This window comes from Octodon degus, unplaced genomic scaffold, assembly GCF_000260255.1.
Source record: "Octodon degus isolate 3935 unplaced genomic scaffold, OctDeg1.0 scaffold00155, whole genome shotgun sequence".
NCBI classification, from domain to species: domain Eukaryota; kingdom Metazoa; phylum Chordata; class Mammalia; order Rodentia; family Octodontidae; genus Octodon; species Octodon degus.
In genome coordinates this window covers 6,174,157-6,188,360 of record NW_004524731.1, presented here as the reverse complement: position 1 = coordinate 6,188,360, position 14,204 = coordinate 6,174,157, and the positions used below count along the sequence as shown (strand labels likewise).

The 14,204-nt window shown below is 43.9% G+C and overlaps 1 pseudogene; it reads left to right on the top strand.

Moving 5' to 3' along the window:
• Positions 1-1,174: 1,174 nt before the first annotated feature.
• LOC101559629 lies at positions 1,175-2,574 on the top strand (annotated as a pseudogene).
• Positions 2,575-14,204: the final 11,630 nt, after the last annotated feature.

The following is a 14,204-nucleotide window of genomic DNA, read 5'->3' as shown; positions in this document are numbered from 1 at the left end:
AAAAAAAAAATTAAAAAAAAGCTACCAACAAAGAAAGTCCAGGACCTGATGGATTCATGGCTGAATTCTACAAGAAAACTAAAGCAGATTTATGCCAACTCTTAAATGAAATCGAAAGGGAAGCAATTCTCCAAAACTCATCCCTGGAGGCAAGTGTTACTCTGATACAAAATCAAGAGAAAGACCCAACCAAAAACAAGAACCACAGGCCAATTTTCCTAGTGAACATAAATGCAAAAAATCATTAATAAAATACTAGCAAGCAAAATGCAGCAAATCATCAAGAAGATTGATTATATATCAGAACCAATTGGAATTCATCCAAGGAATACAAGGATGGTTCAATATATGTAAATCCATAAATGTAATACACCATATCAACAAAGCCAAAGACAAAAATCACATGATTATTTTAATAGATACAGAAAAATGTTTGACAAAGTCCAACACTCATTCATGATAAAAGTCCTACAGAAAATTGAAGTAGATTGTCTTCACCTCAACCTGATAAAAGCCATCTGTGACAAACCAAGAGCCAACATCATAATAAATGGACAAAACTTGAAAGCTTTCACTTTAAAATTAGGAACAAGACAAGGATGTCCACTGTCATGGCTTCTATTCAATATTGTTCCAGAAACATAAGCAAAGCAATTACACAAGAGACAGAAATAAAAATAATAACAATTGGAAAGGATGAAGTGAAATATCATTATTTGTAGATGACATGATACTCTACATAGAAGACCCAAAAACTTCACCAAGGAACTTATAGATTTAATAACCAAGGTCAGTAGCATGGATGGACACAAAGTCGATACTCAAAAATCAATTGCATTTCTGTACACAAACAATGAACTCACCGAGAGAGAAATTAGGGAAACCAGGTCTTTTGCAGTCACATCCACAGAAAAGAAATACTTAGGAATCAATCTCACAAAGGAAGTAAAAAATTTATACAGTGAAAATTATAATGCTCTGCAAGGAGCTTGAAGAAGATTCAGAAAATTGAAAGATATTCCTTGCTCTTGGATAGGAAAAACCAACATTGTGAAAATGACCATTCTCCCAAAATTGGTATGCAGATTCAATGCAATCCCGATTGAAATACCATTAGTATATCTTACAGGACTAGAGAAAACATTCCTAAAATTCATCTGGGGTGAACCGGACACGTGGTTTGGAGTTTGGGGGTTTTAAAGCTCAAAAGACTTGGGAGGTTTGCAGGCCTTAGAGGAATCCCTAAGGATGAAGCTGAATCTTACCAAGGTAGTTAATGGCTGTCGTCTAGGAAAAATACAAAATCTGGGCAAGACAGGAGACCACACCATGGACATTCCAGGCTGCCTTCTATACACCAAGACAGGCTCTGCCCCTCATCTCACCCATCACACTCTGCATGATATCCATGGGGTTCCTGCCATGGCCCAGCTTACACTCTCATCCCTAGCAGAGCATCATGAGGTCTTGGCAGAATATAAGAAAGGAGTTGGAAACTTTATAGGCATGCTGGAAATGCTTGTATACTGCTCCCTGCATGATCCAGTTAGCCCCTGCCCAGCTAGATATGTCACAAATAAGTCTGCATCTGTATGGGGTGGTGGAGGAAGAGCAGAAATGACAGTTTCCAAGTTCATGGCAATCCAGCAGGCCCTTCAGCCAGACTGGTTCCAGTGCCTCTCAGATGGAGAGGCATCTTGTGAGGAAGGAACTTCCATAAAAAGAGCCAGAAAGTCCGTAGACCGATCACTTCTGTTTCTGGACAGCTGTCTGCGGATACAAGAAGAGTCAAAGGTCCTTCAGAAAAGTATGATCATTGGAGTGATTGAAGGTGGAGATGTGATGGAGGAGCGGCTGAGATCGGCAAGAGAGACAGCCAAGCGGCCTGTCAGTGGCTTCCTCCTGGACGGCTTCCAAGGGAATCCAACAACCCTGGAGACCAGGTTGCAGTTGCTGTCATCAGTCACTGCAGAGCTGCCAGAGGACAAACCAAGGCTCATTTGTGGTGTCAGCCGGCCAGAGGAAGTGCTTGAGTGTGTTGAAAGAGGCGTGGATGTATTTGAGAGTTTTTTTTCCCTATCTAGTGACAGAGCGGGGATGTGCTCTGACATTCAACTTTGATTACCAGCCGAATCCTGAAGAGACATTACTGCAACAAAATGGAATACAAGAAGAAGTAAAATGTGAGGATCAAATAAAGAAAATTAAAACAACTGATTATAACCAAAAAGTGACATCATTTGAAATTAATCTGAAGGAAAAAAAGTACAAGGATGACTTTAGGCCCCTGGTGAGCAAGTGTTCCTGTTACTGCTGCAAGAATCACACTCGTGCATACATCCACCACCTGCTGGTGACCAATGAGCTGCTGGCCGGGGTCCTGCTTATGATGCACAACTTTGAACACTACTTTGGATTCTTTTACTCCATCTGGGAAGCACTAAAAAGTGACAAACTGGCACAGCTAAAAGAGCTCATTCGAAGGCAAACATCTTGAGAACTGGCAAAGACAAATCTGACTCTGCATTGAGCATGTACCGTGATTCTAACGTGGGAAGAAGTGAAAAAGAAATGATCTTTATTTTTTTGTTGATTTTTTTTTTTTTCACAGAGTCTTGATATGCAGTCTAGGCTGGCCTCAAGCTCACAGCAATCTTCTTGCCTCAGCTTCCTAGTTCTGGGATTGCAGGCATACACTACCATGCCTGGCATGATCTTAGCTTTAAACATTTATATTTAAGGATAAAAACCTGCTAAAATAAAGAACTGCTCTTTAAAACTGCCTTCATGATAGTGAAGAGATGTCTTCTAAGAGTTAAGTATCCTTGCCAAATTTAGTGATTCTTGCCTGTAATTTTAGTATTTAGGAGGCAGAGACAGGATTAAGGCCTACCTGGGGAATTTAGTGAGTGTGTCCCAAAGTAAAAAGGGCTGGTGAAGTAGCTCAGTGGTATGCTTCCTTGCCTAGAATGCACAAGGCTGTGTTTGATCCTTAGTGCCATACCAAAAAAAAAAAAAAAAAAAAAATCAGAATTACAATAAAGCAAGAGAAGATGTCAATGGCATAGATTGATAAGAAAGTTGAACCTTTAAAAGAAATTCCTGTAAAGAATTTAGAAGGGAGGGGATGCTTAGAAGAGGTGAGATTGTAGGGACCACTGGAAGATGAATTGAGACTTGTGGGGGACCTGTTAGCTGGAGAAGGAAACTGGCTGGTTTGATCGTTTTCTTTATTTTTGGCCCTTATACTCTCAGGAGCCTCTCTTGTACTTTTGTCTTGAGTGGTTGTACCCAGGTAGTGCAGTCACTCAAAAGGGCTCATGAGCTTTCACCACACTTGCGTCTTCCTGTGGGCCTCACACAGCACTCCTGTGATCAGATGGCTAGGTCACACCTTCATTTGACCACTTGGTCTGTTGGGGACCTGTCTTCCTAGAGCCAGTGTGCTTACCCATTAGGAGCCCAGTGGGTGCGCAGCTACTTTTATCTAGTTGCACGAATCCACTGTGATCTGCCCTCCAGGGTCATAAACAATCTAAGCATGTAATAACTGCAGCCCTCTCTCTTGTGGAGGTTCATTGTCACGTGTCCACATGGATGAGCCCTGTGCTGGCCAGGTAGATGATCAGTTTCAGTCGTGCTGTGTTGTGACACCTTTTGGAAGCACTTAACCTCTTCATTGCCACCTCCTGAATAAATGGGGGCAAGCATAGCAGTAGGACTAAACAATTGTCTAAGATTCTGCTTGGCTTTAAAATTTGAGCAACAAAAAGCTTTGGATTAGACTCTTAGCCCTACTTTTCTTCCTTGTGTATTAGTCACTATTGGCATGACTAGTAAGTTCGCCAGTGCTAGGAGACAGGTAGCATAGTAAATATATTTGAGAACTCAAAAGAGTCCAGCTCGTGGATTTGAAGTGGTTGGTGAACTGGCATCAGAACGTCCTGAGCCTGAGCATTCTTTCTAGGGTCACCGTTGATCATATATTGTTCTGTCACCAAAGGAGTGACATTTTTGTTGACAGCATGGCCGGGAATTTTTATTTTCTTTGTACTTTTATATTTGTCAACTATTAAATAAGGAATATGTAGTTTTTATAAAAATAATAACAAAACCAAAATGATGCCCCCTTTTTTAAAATATGTGTAAGAAATACATCTGTTTTATACTCCTGTTATATTTTGAAAAGTATATATACTCCTGTTATATATACTTTTCAAAATTTAGTGGGCATTGCTAAACATTGTTTCTAGTTACTCTAGGCCTATTGTATTTTTATGTGTTAGAAGCCCATCTTTGTTTCTCTTTAGTATATAATTTTGGCATGAATCACAGTGGAAATCAGAGTTCCTGTTCTCAAGGATCTGGTTGTCCTAAAATGTATTGTTTTGTGTTCGTGTTCATATTCTTGTTCAATGCTAAAACCCGTTATTGAAGAAGTATCAGTATATATTCCGGAGCCCATAAAAGATTGTGCTTTATTTATGTCCAAAATACCAAAATGTTGAAATTCTGTTCAGTGTTGTTTACTTTCCTGGTTCTTTTTCTTATTAGCACATTTGAAAGATGTTTTTAAATGCAATGAATCTATTAAAGATAATAACCAATAAACAGTTTTAATTTAATTTAAAATAAAATAAAATAAAATAAAATTCATCTGGAACAGAAGAGACCTAGAATAGCAAAAGCAATCCTAGGTAACAAAGGAAAGGCAGGAGGTATTACAATCTCTGACTTGAAACTATACTACAAAGCTACAATGATAAAATCAACATGGTAGTAAAAAAAAATCAACATGGTAGTGACAAAAAGCCCTTAGGATCAGTGGAACAGATTAGAAGATGCAGACACAACTGCAAACACACTTAACCACATTATGTTTCATAAAGGGACCAAACATGTTCATTGGAAGAAAGTCTCTTTAATAAGTGGTGTTGGAAAATTAGCTTTCCACATTCCAAAGGCTAAAACTAGACCCATATCTATCACTATGCACTACACTACAGTCAAAATGGATCAAAGATTTAAATATTAAAGCAGAAACACTAGATCATCTGGAGGGAAAAGTAGGTAGAAATCTTTAAGACATGGGGTAGGTAAAGAGTTCATGAACAAAAACCAAGCTGTGGTCAGGGAGATAGTTGGTCTAACCACCTGACTAACAAAGATCCTGGTTCAAGCCCTAGTACTGCATGCTATGCCAGCCCTGTGCCAAGCTGGCCACCGAGACCAGGCATTGTGGTGCCCACCTGTAACCCCAGCACAGTGAGGAGGCTTAGACAGGAAGATCATTATGAGTCTGAGCTGAATAGTGAGACCGTGTACCAAATAAATAAATAAATAAATAAATAAACAAACAAACAAATAAATAGTTGAAAAAAACTGCATGGGAAACACTTTAAAGAATCAACAACTGGGACGTCATCTTTCTGAAAAGTTTCTGCATGCCAAAAGAAATCGCCAACAGTGTAAAAGTAAATCCACAAGTTGAAAACATTTATGGTCAAGTGTCTCTGAAACAAAGGATTTCAATCTAGAACATCTAAAGAATTTTTAAAAAATTAGCCCCCCAATTCAATGACCCAATCCAAAAATGAGCATCTGAGGTGAATACACACTTCCCAGATGAAGAATTGGAAATGGGAAATAGATACAAGAAAAAATGCTCAATATTATTGGTCATTTGAGAAATTCAAACTAAAACGATACTGAACTTCCATCTCACCCTTGAAAGAATGGCTGTCATCAAGAAGTCAACCAGTGTCAAATGCTGGAGGGGCTGTGGGAGAAAAGGAACCCTTCTCCACTGTTGGTGGGAGTGTAGACTGCTACAACCACTGTGGAAGTCAGTGTGGAAACTCCTCAAAAAACTAGGATTATAGGTCCCACTCAATGCGACTACTCCCTTCCTGGGTATTTTTCTAGAAGAATTGAAAATGTCATGCCACAGTGATATATGAGCATCTGTGTTTACAGCAGCATAAGTTGTGCTGCTGTCGCTAAGTCTTGGAAACAATCCAAATGCCCATCAGCTGAGGAATGGATAAAAAAGACGTGGTCCCCTGATGTGGTGGAGTATCACTCAGCTATAAAACGGATAAGCTTGAGACTTCTGTAGGTAAGTGGATGCAACTGGAGACCACACTCAGGAGTGAAGTAAATCAGACCCACATGTGCAAATGTCATATTGTCTCACTAGAGTAAGAAAACCTGAGAGTAGATAAAATCTACAGGTGTGATTTAAAAGTAAGGAAAACCTACTTTTCAATTAGGTCCTTGCAGTTATCACAGCAAATACTTACTAAAGCACCCGGTTCAGTTGAGGATTCCTGAGTGATTTCTGTGCCCGGTCAGCTCACCCAGGGTATAAAAGTGGGCTAAGTAAAGAGGACACCATTTCAGTGCCATTTGTTATCCTGTTGGAAATGCTGTTAAACTAAATACTTAAGAAATAACAAGCATTTTTTCAGACCTTGACTAAAAGAGCCAATTTATTTTATTTTTTTGGTGGAACCGGGGATTGAACTCAGGCCTTTGAGCTTGCCAGGCAAGTGCTTATTCCACTGTGCCCTCTCCCTGGCCCCTGAGCCAATGTGCTTTTAATGCAGAAGAAACTGAAACTACTCTTCTAGCTTGAAAATAAGACTCCATGGCTTCTGTGTGTTTACTGGTGTGTTCCAGGTGCATGTCCCATGGCTCCTGCTCTGCTGACCACTGTACCACCTCTAACCCCACAAGCACCAAGTGTCCCCAGAGGCAAGGTCAATGGCAGAGATGCACTCAGCAGGTTTGAGGCTTCAAGGCAATGATAGCTCAGGCTGCAGAGGGTCCAGGACTGGTATGATGAGCAGTCAAATGTGTGTGCTGCTACACACCGTCCCAGCTCATGATGGTGTAGGGCACACTGTGTGTACCCCGGTGTGTGGCCCGCCTCTGAACAGGGCCATCGTGAGGGGGCTGGTCCCCTAGAAAAGACTTATTGCAGTGGCCCTGCTGCCACAGAAGACATGCAGCAAGGCCAGAGCTGGGCTATGAAGCTGTGCTGGCCCAGTGCCGCGCCAGCTCTCACAGCTTGCACTTTAGAAGATGCCTCCCTATTTAACAGCTTCTGTCTGTTCATACCCTGCTGCCTAGGCTTTGCTTGCCAGAGATCCTGGAAAAACGAGAAGGGAGGAGCAAATTATTCTCTCTTCTACAAAGTCACCATATGTATGCATGTGTATGCATATGTGTCATTGTGCATCTGTGTTCCAGCATTTGTCTGCGTATCTGCATGAGTGTCAGCATGTGCCTAGTGTGCTTTGTGGACATATCTATACATGTCATATGTGCATCTCTGTATCAGTGTTCATAGTGTGTGTGTACACATCAGTTGCTGAAGTTGTGCTTTCCACTCATGGTCAGAGCAATCCTGCTCTTGATGGGTAGGGAGCACAGAGTTTAAACAGCAGCAGGGAGTATGGGAGCTCTCTGGCCTCCACACCCCTGTGGCAGAAGAACCTCTGTTTCAGATACGTGGACCCCCACATTCCTTCTACCTCCTTCTGCCCAGGTCAGCCATGGGGACCCTGTCCTCACTCTGGAGGTTGGCTAGTTTGGTATGGTTGCATGTTTAGGGAGGCTTCCCTTACAGGGGAACACCTTGTGGCTGTTTGAGTCTCATGCTTTCGTGGGACTCCCACACATGTGTATACTATTAAGTGGTTTTCTCCCATTAATCTGACTTGTAGCCATTGAATTTCTAGACCAGCCTGAGAACCTGGGGCAGCAGGGGACTCATCCACATACATTCATACCCCATGTGTCTGTTTTAGCTTCCATCCTAGCCGCCTCTTTCAGTGCCTGGTGAGCATGAAAATCTCATCTTCTCAAAGTTGCTGCAGTCACAGACAGGCCTAGGACTGGACATCATCCTCACATGCCCCACTGACAGGAGGGTCAGACAGGATGTCTGCTGCGAGCCAGGACTTTGGGGTCAGCCCCAAGTGAAGTGGCATGGCTCTTTTCTGATCTCTTTTCTTGGTTGGTTTTCTGCACACTGAAGCTTAATTTAAACACAGGGCTCTGTGGCTTGAAAATTGCTGTATCTGGGCAACCTCTCATGCTATGCTTTGCTCCTGGTCACAAAGAGGAGAGAGCTTGGCAGAGCCAGGTCCTGTCTCAGCATTGGTCATGTATACCAGACCACCAACCCCAGATGTTCCTATCCTCACTCCATTCACGGAGCTCATGTAGCCCCTTGGATTGTGCATGGCAATGTCTCCAGCCCCAGGGTATCTGGAGACTATTTTGTGGTCAGCTGCTGTGGGCCAGGGCCTTCTTAGTAGGCCACTCACCAGTTGGGCCCTGGCCTGCGTGCTGTGTTGCCTGAATGCCACGGAGTCACTTGTGGAAATCAAGGATGTAATGAACTCCAAGGCAGGAAACAAAACACAGCACTTGACTAACCGTGTCCAGCCAGATCCGAACAATCAGAAACAGAAGCAGTGCTGGCGGCCTGAGAAGCTGAGACCCGGCAGAGCGGGGCTCCGCGCAGTGCAGAGGCGCAGCAGGAGGAGCTGACGCACAACTGCCTCAGCTGCTCCCGCCCCTGGGTGCCCTCCTTGTGATGGCCCGTGGCCCAGAGTTCAGCAACTGCAGATGACTTCGTCACTCCCTTCTACCTCCTCGTGTCAGGAGGGGGCGGCGCATGACCCTCCCAGTACTGTGCCTTCCTCAAGGGAGATGCCTGAGGTTCCGAGACAGCGAACTGGTGCCTGGGTGTTCTGAGACGGTAGCAGTCTCCAGATAGGGTCCCACTGTCCCCAGGTACGGTCCCATGAGACAGCCTGTGTGTCTTGACTGAACAAAGTGAATGAACAGGGCTAGGCTTACAGTGATTAAAGGCTTGTTCTCATTGCATTAAAGTAAGAAAATTGAGTAAACTATAAAGAAGAAAATAAAAATTCTATTATCAGACGTAACCATAATTATCAATTCAGTGTATTTTCCAATATTTATATGTATAACAGAGACCAGATTCCATTCCTGCTGCAGTTTTGTATATTGCATTAAAAAATTGATAGATATTATTTTTTTGAGGTTATGAGAATATAGTTATTGAGGGAAAGAAAGCTCCTGCCCAAGAGAGCTACCCTATTCTACTTTCGGTTGCCACAAATTTGGGAAGTAAAAAGTCCAAGGGCTTCCTGTGTTTTTCCTTGCTGGATGCCTTCTTTATTTTCCATCCTCTGACAAAGATCACCTGTCTGGGGCTTGGGGTCCCTGTTGGGGAGCAGGGACCATAAAGGACAGAGACAAGCCCATAGCACCAGGACAGGAGGGAGGGACAGACACCAGGCACTCAGTGTGGGAGTACAAGTCAAATGGAAAACCAGGTCCAGGCCAGTGTTGGAAGGGTGGAGGAGGGCAGAGAGGAGACAGGAATAGGGCTGAAGGTCCCAGTAAGGCAGGATGAAGGGAAGAAAAGCTCATGACAGGGTCTGGGGCAGGAGCTGGGGTCAGGGAGGAGGCAGGACCCACACAGCGCAGCTTGGGGACAGCCGGTGCCGTCAGTGAGGCTGCCAGAAGCTCTCCTGTGTCTCCTCCAAGCCACAAGAGGTTTGTCCTCAGAGGCTTGGGTCCTGCACTGTTTAAATGCTTAATGCCAAGAGATGTGCAACATGGATCATTTTTCTGCAGCACAGCACATTCTGTCTTAGAAATGCTAAGAAATATGTTGATTTTTTTAGGTTGTTAATTCTCCTCTTCCAATCTAGCTTCTTTTGATAGGGATTGGGAGGAGTAGGGAAGATTAAGATTAGCTAGTGTCTCAGTTACTTTTTACTGGTTGCTGGGACAAACTACCCGATAGCAAAAGTTAAGGAAGGAAAGGTTTATTTAGCTCAGCCTGTGGAGGTTTCAGTTCATGCCCTGCTGGCTCCAAGGCAGAGTAGAACATGACAGAGGGCAGCAGCTCATGGTGGCAGAAAACAGCGAAGAGCCAAGGAAGGAGCAGCAGTTGTGGTGTCTTTCAAGCTCTCTCCCTTCCTTCTGCAAGACTTTGAAGATGGGATTTCCTCCATGCTGCTCTGAGGAAGTGCCATGGAATCTTTCCTAAACCTCTTTATATACCCTTTACGTGCTGAGTCATTCTAGGGTGGGTCCTTCACACCCTAAGGCGTGGAGTCATTGAGCACTCATAGCCCAGCTCATGTTCCTTGGCATGGCAGGAGCAAGCTTTCAAAGCATGTCGTGCTGGCCCTGAGATTCTATCTTAAGATTTCATCTTTTTTTTTTTTTTCATTTTTTAAAAATTTTTTTCCCATAATTTTATTGGTAAACAAATAGCAATGAGACAGTTTCAAATCAAATTGGTAGGACAGTTTCAATAATTAACACATTGCATACATTCTTCCTAGTGGTTAATTGCTGTACAAGATGTGGACATGATATCCTATTTGCAAACACCATTAGAACAAATTACTCTATTCATTAAGAGGATATAACTATATATCTATCCTAATCACTTTGAATACACAGATACAAAATGGACATTCAAGGTCAAAGTTAAGATTCACTTAATTTTCTGTATTCATTCCTTGTGGCCAGGCTATAGGCCATGCTGGCAGGCAGACATCAAGGTGGTGAGGGAGGTGGTCACAGCTGCAGTCCCAGCAGGAAGGGCAACCCTAGCTTCAGGATCAAGCCCAGAAGACACAGTAGATCCCCAGAAGCTCTGGCAGTGTCAAACACAACACACAATTATTCTCACCTTGAACAGTCTGCAAATCCTTCATGGCTCACGATTACACCTCTGAATTGGTTCATTCTGCACTCAAATCCCCCAAGGCCCTGGAAAGCCAAAGCACTTGATGATGTGGTGCTGGTCCACTCATGGTCTCCAGTGTCTTCAGCATGTTGAGGCTTCCATGCACTGCATAGCTTCTTAGCCCTCCTGAGATGGAGCCCAGAAACCCTGGCTGGGACCTTTGGACACTCACTTACTGTGGCAGGCAGGAGCAGTCATGTCAGAAAGGGGAAACACACCAAACTCCGGTCTCATAAAACCCACATCAGAGGCATGGTTTCACAAATGGGCAGAGATTTCTTCTCTCTTTTCTGGGGTTGGGTTAACATCTGTGCTTTGACTCTTGTTTTTTCTGGCCCTATGTGACCCTATTCAGTGTCTGGACAGGTGCTGGCATTTAATTAGGTTCGTCTTTTGCTAGCGGGACAATATTGGGACTGCCAGTAGATGTGTGTGCTTGTCTTTGTCCTTCCAAGTCTAAGCTCTTTGTGGATGAATTCCTTATCATCTGTACCTCCACTAGCACTCAGCAGGGCTCACCCAGTGCCCATCCTCTCCTTCTTTGCTCAGACCCATGCCCAGCACTATGTACTTTGAGGCCGGTTTACCTGAGAACGTCATCCTTCTTGATGGTAGAAGTCAGGTCACAGTCAAGCCAACAAGCCAGGTGGCTTCCTCTGCTGTGTGGCAATCATTAAAGGAGATGGTGCCATTGGCTGGTCACATCCACTGGAGCCAGTGGGGCCAACCCATCCTGGGTGGACAACGGTCATGACTAGCAGTTGAACCTCCCAGGGCCAATAAGATCTTGGCTCCAGGGGCCTCAGGGGATTTGGGTGCAGGATGAACCAATCTCCAGGTGTGATCATGAGCCATGAAAGATTTGCAGACTATTCAAGGTGAGAGTCATTGTGTGTTGCTGTTGACTGCAGCAGGCCTTGAGTGTCCACATTATTCTTGCATGATTCACTACACAGATGATGGTCACATCAGAGGAAGTTTTGAGTAATACCATGAGCTGTCTTGGTAACCTTTATGCCTCATCCTCTCACTGGGTCCATCATAGGCCTTTTTGGGAGTCTGGAAATGTCTGGGGAAGGGAGGCCAGTCGTGTCCATCCTTTCGACTCGGCATTTATCAGACCGCAGGCAGTGCTGACTGCTGGGATGGCTGGGCCACTGGACTCCCTGCCTAGATCACCTCCAGTGCAGCAGAATGAGGGTCAGAGCTCCTGCATCACAGACCAGGGCATCACTGCTCTGAGCAGCACGTGGAAGGTGCCACTCACTTTCAATTTGCATTAATACACACTTGCAGCATCTAATGATTATGTTCCTTGTGGGGAATTGGTATGTGCACAAAACACATTTGATTCTTTTTCCCTCACCTCTCCTCTCCCTCCCTCCATCTCTTGGTGTCCTTCCCATTTTCGAAATATCTTCCTGTTGCCTACTAATCTTTTATTTAGATCTTTTTTTCTAGTTCACATTTATCATATAAGAGCGACCATGTGATGTTTAAGTTTGTGTATCCGATTTATTTCTTAACATTATAGTCTCAAGCTGCATCCAGTTCCCTCCTGATAACTCACATTTTCCTTCTTTATGGCAGAGTAGCGTGCCACTGTGTGAAAATACCTTTTCTGTGTCCATCTATTGATGGACATATAGCTATGGACATGGACTGAATCCGAGACTGAGCTATTATGACTTTGCTGCTATAAACACAAGTGTCCATGGGTTACCGTAATACATTGGTTTTCACTTCTTTGAGAAGACAGCTGTGGGTCAGGAGACTGGGTCACATGGAATGTCTAGCTTTAGTTTCCTAAGCAATCGCTACACTAATTTCCATGGTGGTCGTACTAGTTTACATTCCCATCAGCAGTGTAGAAAGAACCCTTTTCCCATCCTCACCAGCCTTCGTTATTTGATTTATTGAAGACAGTGATTCTTTCTAGAGCAAGGTGGAATCTCAGTGTAGCTGTAACTAACATTTTATTAATGGTCAAAGATGTTGAACATTTTTCGTGTATGTATTGGCCATTTATACATCTTTTGAGAAGCACCTATAGATTTTAGTTGCCCATCTTTGACTGGGCTTTTAGTCTTAATTTTCTTGAGTTCTTTTTTTTTTTTTTTTTTTGTTTTTTTTTTTTTTTTTTTGCAGAACTGGGGATTGAACTCAGGCCCTTGCACTTGCCAGGGAAGCGCTTATTCCAGTGAGCCATCTCCCCGGCCCCTTGAGTTCTTTTTACACTCCAGGCATCAGCTCTCTGCCCACAGAGGAAGGTGCCCCTCCTGTGACATGTGCAGGGCCATGTTCGCACAGCGGGCACTGAGGACTATTGAGGCAAAGGGCTGCCCCTCTCGTTGGCACACGAGGGGACTGTCCAAGTTGCCTGGTGGAGAGATGTGTGCTGGTCACTGTCACTACAGGAGTCTGCATCACATGCCTGTCCTGGAAAGGTGGAGCCAGTGTCATGGGGTAAGCAGGATTGGTCACATGTATTCTGTGGCTGAGGTGAAAACTAACAGAACAGCAAAGAAACCACCACTGGTACTTGTGCTTACAGAGGTCAGAAAATTACTTCTCATTTCCTTACAGAACATCTGTTACAAATTACCGAGCCTTGCATTCTGTCAATATTTTGTTTCTCTTGTTAGGGGATATGTGGGAGTCTCACACAAAACAGGAACTGAGCAAATTAGCCTCTTTGATTACTAAGTTAAAGATTTTTGCAGTGACTTCAGAGGTAAATGTTCAGATGGCTGGGAGGACACACAAACTGTTCCTGACCTGACTGGCACCGTAACCCTCAATGTTGAATTCTGTGCCATGTCCAGAAACGTGCAAACAAAGCTATACAGGAGCATCATATTGTATTTCTAATAACTTTTCTTTGTAGGATAGAAGTAAGTTTTTTTGAGTTCTACATATGAACCTCGAGGCACAAGTTAAAGACATTTCACAATCTGGAAAGTGCAGTCATACTAACCCATGGCTTCTCTGTGCCCATGCTTTCCTGGTGCGAATCTTCCTTGTATTCATGCTGCACTTTTGTTTGGCATGATGGACACTGTCCTCAGGCAAGATGCTGCACGCCAGGCCTGCACACATGGCTAGCAAGTCCTCTCTGAGCCTCCCTACCACCAGCATGTGGAAGCTGGAGGCTGAGCAGAGCACTGATGTTACCTGGAAGAGCCCACAGCTGGTGGGTATGGAGCTGGACCACTGTGCCAGCATGGTGCCATCAGGGCACACTTCCCAGGCATTCGGAGCGAAACTGAGATGCATAGTCCAGGGTTAATTCATTGGGAACTGGAGCTGAGAGACAAATACTCCAGGTTTGGAAAGAGAGTATAAGGAGAGAAGGGGGCAAGGGAGAAGGAGATGGAAAAGTGAGAAGAGAGAA